The sequence below is a fragment of the Pinus tabuliformis genome, chromosome Q (assembly GCF_031772625.1).
Source record: "Pinus tabuliformis cultivar Carrire ecotype Pingquan chromosome Q, CPIR1, whole genome shotgun sequence".
NCBI classification, from domain to species: Eukaryota; Viridiplantae; Streptophyta; class Pinopsida; order Pinales; family Pinaceae; genus Pinus; species Pinus tabuliformis.
Genome location: NC_142296.1, coordinates 225583932 through 225596363, shown reverse-complemented (window position 1 = coordinate 225596363; position 12432 = coordinate 225583932).

The following is a 12432-nucleotide window of genomic DNA, read 5'->3' as shown; positions in this document are numbered from 1 at the left end:
TCGTCTAGTTGCTAAGGGCTTTTCACAGGTTGAAGGCATTGACTACACTGAAACCTTCTCTCCAGTTGCCAAAATGAACTCTATCCGCCTTGTTCTTTCCCTTGCTGCCTCTTTAAAATGGGAAGTCCATCAAATGGATGTTAAATCTGCCTTCTTGCATGGGGACTTGCAGGAAGAAATCTATATGGAACAACCCATTGGCTTCATACAAACAGACTCCAGCCTCGTTTGTCGACTTAAGAAATCCCTTTATGGCCTCAAGCAAGCTCCTCGGGCTTGGTATGCCAAAATGGATAGCTTTCTTTTAGAATCTGGCTTTTCTAGGTGTCATTCTGACAATACTGTCTACACCAAGAAAGTGGGCAACTCTCTTATCATCCTTGTTCTTTATGTTGATGATCTTATTCTTACTGGTAGTGATCCCAACCTTATAAACCATGTGAAGTCCAGCCTTAAAAAGAAATTTGAAATGACAGACTTAGGACACTTACACTATTTTCTCGGTCTTCAAGTCTTGCAATCCCAAGAGGGTATTTTCCTTTCCCAGTCCAAGTATGCTTGTGATATTCTTCGTCATTTTCACATGGAAGACTGTAAGCCAGCCCCTTCTCCCTTTCAGTCTGGAGTCAAACTTTCAGTCTCTTGTACTTCTCCTGAAGTTGATGCTACCTTATACCGTCAACTTGTCGGAAAACTCTTGTATTTAACCCATACTCGTCCTGATCTTTCCTTTGTTGTTGGCCTTGTTGCTCGTTTTATGCAAAACCCCCGTGAAAGTCATTGGAAAGCAGCTAAAAGAATACTTCGTTATGTTCGAGGTACAGTACAGTTTGGGATTCATTACAGTGCCAAAGCAGCTCCTCTGTTAGTTGGTTTCACTGATTCTGATTGGGCTGGTGACCTTGATGATCGGAAGTCTACTGCCGGTTATGTCTTCACTCTTGGTTCAGGACCTATTACATGGGCTTGTAAGAAACAGGCTGCCATTTCTCTTTCGTCAGCAGAAGCAGAGTATCGTGGTGCCGTGGAAGCTAGTAAGGAAGCCTTGTGGCTTCGTCAGATCCTATCAGAGTTTGGCTTTGAGCAGCAGCATCCAACCACACTTTGGTGTGATAATCAAAGTGCCATTCAGCTATGCAAAGATCCAGTCCAGCATCAGCGCAGCAAACACATTGAACTACACATGCACTTCATCAGAAAGCTCATTCATGACCATGTTCTTGAAGTGCAATATTGTCCAACAGATGATCAGGTTGCAGACATCTTCACAAAGGCTCTCACAGAGGCGAAGTTCACTAAACTTCGATATATGCTTGGAGTTCAGGAAGTTGTCACTAAGGGGGGATAGGCTCTAGTGCCTCCTTCCTTCTCCTATTGTGTCATATTTGTAAATCCTTCAATCCTATCCCAAGTTGTTCTTAAGGGGGGATGTTAGGATATTCCGACACATAGGATATAGTTAAGTTCAACTTGGTCTAGCATAGAGTTAGGTTAGAGTTAGGTAAAGTGTGTTTCTTTACCGTTGTACATTTTGTAACTTACAATCCGACGGTCACGATATGTAGTGATCCGACGGTTCACTCTCACCTCGGTATTACCGACACTTGATCCGTGGCTTGACACCCGATTGGTCCATGAGTTCTATTTAAAGCGCATGGAGGGTCATTGTTCGGGTAATCCGTGCATGAGAGAAGCTTATGTAAATTTTCATTCTTTGATTAATAAATTGCCTGTAGTACCCACGTTGGGACAGGCCGTGGACTGTTTCCCTCCTTGCACTCTGAGGGTTTTAACCACGTCAAAATACTGGTGTATTGATTTGAGATCTGGTTGTGAGCGGTGTCCTTTTGGTATTCTTTCTGTGGAACTTACCCTGTAAATTCCTACACATACATGACAGCAGGAGGCTTGCCTGGAGTGAAAATGGATAATAATTCCATGATGACCTCATCCACATGCTCATCAGATGTGTATCCTAGGATGCATGAGAGCATGGTGCTTATTCTCCTGCCAGTCTCTGAAAAAATAAAGGTAGCATAGAGTGGAATGTATTTAGGAGTATGTCTCTCCTCAATGATGAAATTCTGGAATATTTGTTTGATTTTGACTGGGTCCAGTGTGATGTACAGGTCCAACAGGTTTCCAATGGACAAAGGAGTCAGATTAGGACTAGGTTGGATTTGCAGCATCTGGTTGATGGATTTAGCAGTAATGGTGAATAATATCTCATGGTTTGGTGCCTCAATAGCCCTATGGCTTGGAACATAACAGTTATGACAAAAATGTCCTATGTCTGGGAATGGATGAGTTTCTGGGAATGTATACTTGGGAAAATTGGATTCCCAAAGGTTAATATCATCAGCATGGTTTAGGAACCTATCCTTGGCCCAGCAGTGGATTCTTAAAAGGTGACCTGGGGTGGCTATGTCTTTAATTTGAGAATCCCTATTTGCCAGGGTCAAATGGTCAATGTCCAGGTGAGGGGTTGAGACATCCAAAGAGGTTGGGGCAGCCATATTTGTGATAAAATAAGGGGATTAGGCTTATACAGCTGGTGAAAATGGAGTCTTGGAAACTCTGGTACAGGGATAGGGTATTAGCAGTTTGCAGGATAGGGGTTTTCTGTTTTTCAGGGGACATACTCTCAATTCAATGGAAATTTATTAAATTCAATTACTTATTTCTTGAATTTACTGTATGCTTTTGAATTTGAGAGGGTCGTTCTGGTTCTGTGTCAAAATACCTAGAATTTATGGTTCAGGTTGCAGACTGGTTTTGAATGGTGGCTACATAGGTTTATGTGGCTTTAGTCGTGAACTGGAGAGCTGAAATGGGTGTCTGGAGCTTCTTCGGGCTGCAATTGGTAGTAGGAACTAGTCGCAAAGGCTCGGGGGCGCGGGAGGGCTTAGAACTCTTTCGTAGAGAAAATGAGCGAAAAAGGGTGAAAATGGGGATCGGCGGCCTTTTAACTGGCAATGGTGTAAAATTGGCAGGGAAATTGTTTTATGAACAGTGGATGGTTTTTTCGTTGGGAAGGGAGGCAGTTTAGGAAGTGATTGCACCGCTTTTGAGCAATGGGTGGTATTTTCCTGAGAGCATGCAACTTAACACGGTGCCGCCACGTAACCCAAGGGGGCCCGAGCAATACCGCCCATATCGCATCCTCTCCGACCGGTAAAGGTTGGGAGATGAACGGGCGTGATATGGGCGAGGGCCATAGGATCTGAGGGTGCTCGATCCAACAGCCATCGCTTGGTGGAGATGCATGGCGAGAGATGGGGGAAAGATTTAGCGAGGCCCAGGGATTAATTATACTTTAAATGTAATTAATTAATGTATAATTGTGCGGTTAATAAAGTAATGTGGGTTTATGGAGTATAACAGGGAAAAATGAATTTGCGGGGTTAGTAAAGTAATGCGAGGGGGAATAATAGTTAGGATAGGAGGTTTTCGTGGGGTTTTTTTGGGGTTTTAGGGAAATTAATAAAGGAAAAATGATTTTTGCATGGGGAAAAAGGGTTTCACACTAGGGAAAAGGGGTTTTATGGATAGGGGAATGAATTTAGATGGTAATTCACTATGGAATGTGTGAAACCAAGGGGGAAGGGTAAAAATGAAGGGAAAAGGGGTTTTCATAAGATATAATAGGTAAAAGGGAAAATTATTTAAGTATATAGTGAGGGGTGAAATGGAATGGGGGAAGTTAACCAAATGAAATTGAGAGCATCCTTTTTCTTTCACAATTGTTCTTGCACACTGAAACACATGATTTAAACATGATAGATGTGCTTATGCCTCAAAAGGCTTGTATTTCTGCAACCTTTCTTCTACTTACCCTTTTACTTACCCTAACATTTTTTATTCACTTTGTTGGGTGCACTTAAGCTAGCAAACCTTTTTCTTTCGTTTTTATTTTATGAAATAGACTATCTACTTCTAACCTTATATCTTCCATTGGCTTAGATTAAACTGATGAGCTCCTTTTATTTCTCTACCTATCTACTAATCTGCCAAGATTAAACTATTTGGCTAGATTTTTCTTCTCTAACTATAAACATGAAATTCAAAGCATGACATAGTCAAGATTTAATAGTTTGATTATCATGGGTTATGGCATGTATGACAAGCTTCACACAACCATTATTTAAGACAGTAAAGTAAAGAGTAGTGGCACTTGGACTTGCACACTTTCATAATCTATTTTTTGTTTGGGGTTCATATTTTTTCATATTTTTTTATCTTTTCTTATTCTTTTTGTCCTTTGATGTTTCTTTTAGGACATACCCTCTTTACATTTTTTAATTTTAATATGGAAAACATTTGCAGAAAGCAAAGGTATGTACAATATTACAAGATTTAACCTCAGCCAATTCAAAATTATGAATCCTATCACTATAGGACTCTAACAGACCCTATGGTTTCTCAAGTCCATAAGAGTGAGCTTAGGGAAGAAGAAAATGTTTCGCCCCTTCTTAATAACAATGTTAGTCCTTATGAATCCATTCCTATTGGTTGGAAAGGTCTCTTCTTTATGTTCCAAGATTATTCAATTAAAGAAGAGCCTTTCAAGATTGTGGGAAATTATGATGACTCTAATATAAAAGAAATTAAGGAAGATGTTTCCCTAGGTCATTCCATCGATAAAGGGTTTTCCTTCATGTTTTAGCATTCCTCCCCTGGCCTGGAAATAGGTGTTTGTGATGATGTTCATTCCCCTAGTCTTGATGAAGAGCTGATTTCCCCTATGAAGAACCAAGAATCATGGTTTTTCCCCAAATATGATGATGAGTCCACTTCTTTTCTTCCCAATGACCAAAATAGTATCATCCTAAATATGTTTTATTCTTTCACTCCTTATTACCCTAAGGATGATAGGCTCGAGATAGTTCTTCATCAAAGTTTCATATACTTGGTTATTGACATTTCCATTTCTTAGTTGTAGGATCAAATCCATTCCTCTCAACTCGTGTCTTTTCCTTCTTCCAGGGTTCCTTTATATGGCATATGGGTCTCTTGTTTTCTCACCTCCCTCCCTTGCAACCCCTCATATCATTATTCCCACTGTCAGATTCGCTGAAAAAATAATCATGGAAGCATGCCTTCTTGTATTGATCAATTGACATGTTGGTTTCATTGGGTCTATCATTATACATAGCACCTGACATTATATGTTATGCATGTTAGAGTAGGATGCATCGCATGTTTATTTTGCGTTAGAACTAACTTCATATGATATTTCTCATGGTATATTAGATGCATTTAAATTAAAATTCACAGATTTTATTTTTATGTTGATTTTATGGCCTAACATTAAGCATGTGCGACCATAAGATGTCGTGAAAGCATGTTCCCCCTATGTTTTCATCCATTATATGTGCAGGTAATAGGTCTACAGTAACAAAGATATTTCTAGAGTTCTCGTGACCTCCCATTCGAGTAGCTTTGTCCACTTTTTCGAGAGATCACGTCCTAGTTAGAGCCAGATGTTACCCACCATTTTGTGGGTGATATCCCTAGGAGAAATTTTTTCTCCAAGATGGTCCTCAGTGGGAACTAGCCCCTTGCAGCCACCAACAAGCTCATTGCTCCATTTCTCTACCACCTAAGCCAACCATGTGGTCCCTCACCCATCTGTCATGATCGTATATTTCAAGGTGGGCGTCCCGAACCTAAAGGTATGCCTTGTCATTTTGTAATTAAGCATTGTAGTTTGCTTATCATGGACACTTCTAGGCATGGATTAATGGGGTTATTCGGCAGAAAGAATGGACTAAGTCTTTCCTCTTGTCCCCTAAACCCATTTTGGATATTAACCTTGGTTTCTAGTCCCGTTGGATATCTTTTATTGACCATTTGGCTTTAGGGATGGTATTTCATGGGAAACCCTAATTTTGGTTGCGTGATCCCACTCCCTCGTCCACATATATTGCCTCCTTCCCACTCATTATAACCCCATTCATCACTTCTCCCACTCGGGTCCACATTCATCCACTGGATTCACATAGGGCTATCTCTCCCCTTCCGCTTGCCCACACCTTGGTTCGGGCTTGGAATGATGCCCCGAAGGTTGATGCATCTAAAACAAAAAGTAAAAGCATAATTGGCCACACTCAACAAGAAATGTACCACAAAATGCAATAGATGTCAGGACAAACACATTTAGTACATGGTAAAAAGCCAATACATGAGCTCTACCGCATCATCATGGCAATCACCTTGGTTCTTATAGGTTCTATGAGTCTCCCTCATCATATAGGAACCCATGATTGTCCCAACCCCTAGTGGGCAATGAACCACCCTACCTTAAAAGGGGTATGCACTGCTATATCTTACACATCATGATCTTACCCCTTGAACCCCGAGAAATTAATTAACAAAAAAAATCATAAAAGGAAAAAGGTATATAAAGAAGGGTGGATAAATCAAGGCTGAAGCACCTCATTTACCACAATTGCTCCCTCCTATACATTATATACCCAAGTGTGAGTTTCTCTTTTACTAGCTACGCTTGTACCCTAGTATGTGGCCCAGGACTTCCCCTTTTCATTTTGTACTCCATTCATCCCTTTACCACATGAATACCACCTTTTAATGGATGTAACTTGCACATATTATCCCCATTAGAAGTAGAAACTACCTAATGGGATACTTGGTTAACCCCATTTGGAGCTTGGAGACATTAGCACATGTCAAAGCCCATTATGGAAGGACATTATGAAGTCCCCACTTGTGGACCATGGTTTGTAAGCTCTTTTACTCGATTTCCTTGATGACTTGTTGTACTGGAAGGCTAGGGGACGCATTGGATCTTATGCAGGATTGCAGGTGATTTGCATCTTGGGTTTAGTGTCTGTATACGGGGTCCTAACCCTCCATATGGATACATTGGCACATGTAGGGTGTGTGCTGAGAGCCATGGGCCTCTACAACAGTAGAAAACACTCCATGGATCCCTAGAGAGGTTCACAAATTGCTCGAGATTCACCTATTAGACGAGGAAGATTGATCAAGTGCTCAAAATTAGGCTCAAACTAAAAGTGGTAGAATCTTGATAAAATTAGCTTCAGATCAAAGTGCTCATCATCTTGATTCCAATGGTGCAAACGACACTCAAATATGACCTCATATGAAGAAGTTAGAACAAGTCAAAGTTCAGGTTTGACTTGGATAGATGGCAGGAAAAGATGATGTGGCGGGACTCTTCAGCAAATGGGGAAGCGCCAAGTGGCAGGCTGCCATTGGCCCCGCATTTTACAAATCTTGTATTAGAGGCAGGGCAGCATTATAGAATCAGCCCCAGAGCAAGCCAAGGTGTGATGCAATAATCGCATTCGCACATCGCAACAAGGAAGGCATTACAAAATCAACCTCGACAGTACAAGGTTTTGATTGCGACATCGCAATCGCATATCGCACAGTGCAAAGTCCCGTTATATGTATTACCTTGGCTATGCCGATTGTGATATATTTCAGATGTGATACAGTTATACTGCAGTTGATAGTTCTGCCGAGTCCATCACCTATCACAATCGCATATCGCCCACGCCGCATTCACAAAACATAAGACCCCCCTGTTCCCACCAATTGTGATTTGTGATGGAGCTGTCAGTGATGATAGTTTATGGCCACCGTGTGGTGAAATTTTTCCCAGTTAGCACTTTTTGGAGCGAAATTGTAGGATCATGCCGAAAATTGTGCAATTTGTGGAGCGAATATGGGGAAAACTAGGAGAGCTCATAACTTGTACAGTTTTCAACCAAATTGGAGGAAACAAGAGGCTAGGTAGAAATTTTTGTACATTATGGATTCATTGGAGCAGGTTTCAAAAGCATTTGAGCATTGTAAACACATATTTTTACACTTTTAAGCATAATAGAGAGGCCCAAGCCATTGGAAGCTGGACCAAGGAGACGTAGCCCAGGAGGGTTGAACTCCTTTATCATGTTCCTATTGTAATGTGATGTTCTGTACATGTTTATGCTACTATTCAGTCTCTTATTTATGTTAAATTTCTCATAAAATTAACATAAAAACTCATCATTTCACTTGCAAAAAAAATCATGAATCCTTAAGCACAATGAAAGCATTTTGTTTCTAATCTGAGGAGCATCTTAGCATAGCAATTTAATATTCTAAATCATATCATTTTGGTATCAGAACTCTAGGTTTGCTTTGTGAAAGAAGGATTTAACTGTTTACAAGTTTATGGCATGCTTACAAGGTTAAAACTCAAAATAGGAGAAGGGAAGTGATCCAGGTGGATGTTGGTGGCCACCCACTTATCCCACTTGAACCCCCACAACTGTCTCTTTCAATTTTTCAGTTTCCTGAACTGTAGCACAATTTACAATTTTTAGCATTTTTTCGGGTCCTGAACTTCTAGAGCCGTTTTGAGGCCCTAAACGATGTTTTTTGGGAAAACCATGAGCAACATGGGTCCTAGATCGATGTTTCTCACTCAAAAGTTGTAGTCCTCAGATAGATCTTTCTAACGAGGTATTGTGCGCGTCAAACAGAGATCGTATGTATTAGTGTCAGTATCTGCATACTTCCATCAGGGATCAAAATTTTCTCTTTGCGTTGTCATTTTAGGGGTCCCATACTAATCCACTGATGGTTGTCTTCTCTTCAAAAATTCCAATTTCTCCCTCATAGAGTATACTTGCTGACCCTTCTTCAGGTTGTCTTCAATTATGGTTTCATGGTCAATTTGCAATCATGCTTTCATTAGGTCATAGGGCATGTTTTCATTAGGTCTTAGGGTTTCATTTCCAAGGTCAAGAGCCCGATTTTAACATATAAATAAAGGTCAACAAGGGTATGAGGATGATGAATAAGTCAAGCATGATGGATTGTAGGTCATAGCCACTGAATAATTATCTTTTAACCTGATGTAATTTTCACCTCAAAAACATGCTTTTTGAGCTGAAAACAATGTATTTTGAGTTTATTTGTATTTCATATGTAAGTTTAAGTCACTATATGTAATAACTGATCCCAGCTACACTAGAGCATCTCTCCTTGCTACAAAACAAAGAAACACTGCAAAAATCAATTCAAGTTGAGCATTTATCCACCTGCAAAGATATAAAGAAGAAAAAGGCATTAAACAGAGTTTTGAACAAGGACAAGAAACATTAGAAAGTGGGTTTTTCAAATGAAAAATCAAAATATACTCCTATTTCAGCTCCCACATTTCATTTCCAAGTTCATTATTCTCATTGGCAAGCAAGGAGTCAAAAAAGTGAGAAGAAGAGGCAAGCTTGAGCGAGTTTTAGGCGAAGGAAGTTTGGCACTGTGCTTTTGGAGGGTGGCATTGCACTTCTGGAGGATGGTGCTGCACTTTTGGAGAAGTGGAGTAGTGGCGCTGCATGTTGACAGAGCGGCGCTGCGCTTCTGAGGCAGACAGGTTAGCGCTGCACGTCTGGGTTGGTGTTGTGCATTGAGAAGGGGGGCCATAAAGCCCTCAAAACTTCAAGAAACTTCAAAATTTCTCTCTCTTACCTTCATTGCAAGTAATTTGACCTCCCTAATTTCAGTTTTAGTTTGCAAATCAAACTTTTAAGCATCATTTCCCATGGTAAATATGAAACCTTAAATTTTCCCCTAGTATGCCTAAAACCCTAAACCCTCATTGTTCCTCCTATCACCTATCACTACAACTCTAAACTCTTTCCCTATCCCTATTTCCCTATCCCTTTATCCCTTTATCCCTTTATCCTTATTCCATATCATTCCTATCCCTTTATCCCTCTTCCTAAAGTGCAATTTCTCAAACAAAACAAGCCCTCCCTCTCATTTTTATCATTCCTACTCCCTCATTCATTTTCCAGCCCATAAGGTCATCTCCCATCCCCTCACTCCTAAATCACCCATACTCACTCCTTCCATACCTTCTCTAGGGGTACACAACTTCAAAACTTAGCAAACATGGACAAGGAAGACCTTCCAACAGTGCTCAGGTGAAGACAGATGAGAAGGCCAAAGAGACTAGAGCTACTGAGGTGCCCAGTACCTACATGACATATCAGAGGGACACAAGGAGATTGTTTGTAGCTGATAACATGGCCTACCACTACAGGACTTGAAACAAAATTTGCAACATGAGGGTCAAAAAGATGAAAGCTAGGCTAAGGCAGGCTCTAAAAGGAAAAAAAGAGGAGGATAGGCTTAGGATGCTTGCTGAAGCTTCCTTGGCTCATCAGGACACTTGATGATGGTGCTTCTCACCAATTTTGGGCAAGTTTGGAGAAGTTTTTGTCATTTGCCAATTTTTGAAATTCTACACACAGGAAAACTGCCTAGACACGCAACGCCACCGGCATTGCGCTTTTCCTAGGGGCACCCAATGAAGAAATGGTTTGAATTTTTGGATTCATAGTGATGAAGACATGCACCCTAGAGATTTTCAAAGTTTTGGGGCAGAACTGGTCCACCAAAAGGTCAAAAAACACCCTAAAAATGACCTTTCTACCACCTTTTGGACACACAAAAGTAGTCTTGGGAGAATCACGTTTTGAGGGGTCAAATTAGCTTCAAATGCCGAAATTATAGGTTTTTTGGAATGTAGACTTGAATACCTTTCCAATGAGCTATCATGAGCTCAATTTGGATGCTGAGAAGGCCTCCAAAAGGGACCTGAAAGTGGCACTACATGTTGGGCCAGTGGCACTGTGCGTACGACAGTTTTTACTCAGCATGGCAATTTTTCTAGTTTTTTACTATGATCATGGATTCTCTCTCATGGAGGATTATTTACCTTTGTAAATGATGACTTGGCATGTAACTATGGTAGATAAATAGTGATAGAGGGTAGATTCTGTTAGCCTCCTGCTGTAGTAGGTATTCATCTTTCATGATTGACATTTTTACATGCCAAATATGTCATACTCTGCAAGCTGCAGTGTTCCATATTTCCACAAGAAGCAATGAAAGTGTGCTGGTCCAAATGCACTGTTGTATTCCATTTGTGATGAGTTTTTTCAGTTAAGGGAAGGCCAAACAGCTAAATCTTGGTCTCCCTAGATTTCAATTTCCTGTTGTATAATATAGAGAAGGTATCTGTCCAAACAACTAAATCTTGGCAGATTTGTAGATAAGTAGAGAATCAAAGGTGTAGGAATTTACAGGGTAAGTTCCTCAGAAAGAACACCAAAAGGACACCGCTCACAACCAGATCACAGATCAATACACCAGTATTTTTGACGTGGTTAAAACCCTCAAAGAGGGAAACAGTCCACGGCCTGCGCCAACGTGGCTACTACAGGCAATTTATTAATCAAAGAATGAAAATTTACATAAGCTTCTCTCATGCACGGATTACCCGAACAATGACCCTCCATGCGCTTTAAATAGATTTCATGGACCAATCGGGTGTCAAGCCACGGATCAAGTGTCGGTAATACCGAGGAGAGAATGAACCGTCGGATCACTACATATCATGACCGTCGGATTGTAAGTTACAATATGTACAACGGTAAAGAAACACACTTTACCTAACTCTAAACTAGACCAAGTTGTACTTAACTATTTCCTATGTGTCGAAATATCCTAACATCCCCCCTTAAGAACAACTTGGGATAGGATTGAAGGATTTACAATATGACACAATAGGAGAAGGAAGGAGGCACTAGAGCCTATCCCCCCTTAGTGACAACTTCCTGAACTCCAAGCATATATCGAAGTTTAGTGAACTTCGCCTCTGTGAGAGCCTTTGTGAAGATGTCTGCAACCTGATCATCTGTTGAACAATATTGCACTTCAAGAACATGGTCATGAATGAGCTTTCTGATGAAGTGCATGTGTATTTCAATGTGTTTTCTGCGATGATGCTGGACTGGATCTTTGCATAGCTGAATGGCACTTTGATTATCACACCAAGTGTGGTTGGATGCTGCTGCTCAAAGCCAAACTCTGATAGGATCTGACGAAGCCACAAGGCTTCCTTACTAGCTTCCACGGCACCACGATACTCTGCTTCTGCTGACGAAAGAGAAATGGCAGCCTGTTTCTTACAAGCCCATGTAATAGGTCCTGAACCAAGAGTGAAGACATAACCGGCAGTAGACTTTCGATCATCAGGGTCACCAACCCAATCAGAATCAGTGAAACCAACTAATAGAGGAGCTGCTTTGGCACTGTAATGAATCCCAAACTGTATTGTACCTCGAACATAACGAAGTATTCTTTTAGCTGCTTTCCAATGACTTTCACGGGGGTTTTGCATAAAACGAGCAACAAGGCCAACAACAAAGGAAAGGTCAGGACGAGTATGGGTTAAATACAAGAGTTTTCCTACAAGTTGACGGTATAAGGTAGCATCAACTTCAGGAGAAGTACAAGAGACTGAAAGTTTGACTCCAGACTGAAAGGGAGAAGGGGCTGGCTTACAGTCTTCCATGTGAAAATGACGAAGAATATCACAAGCATACT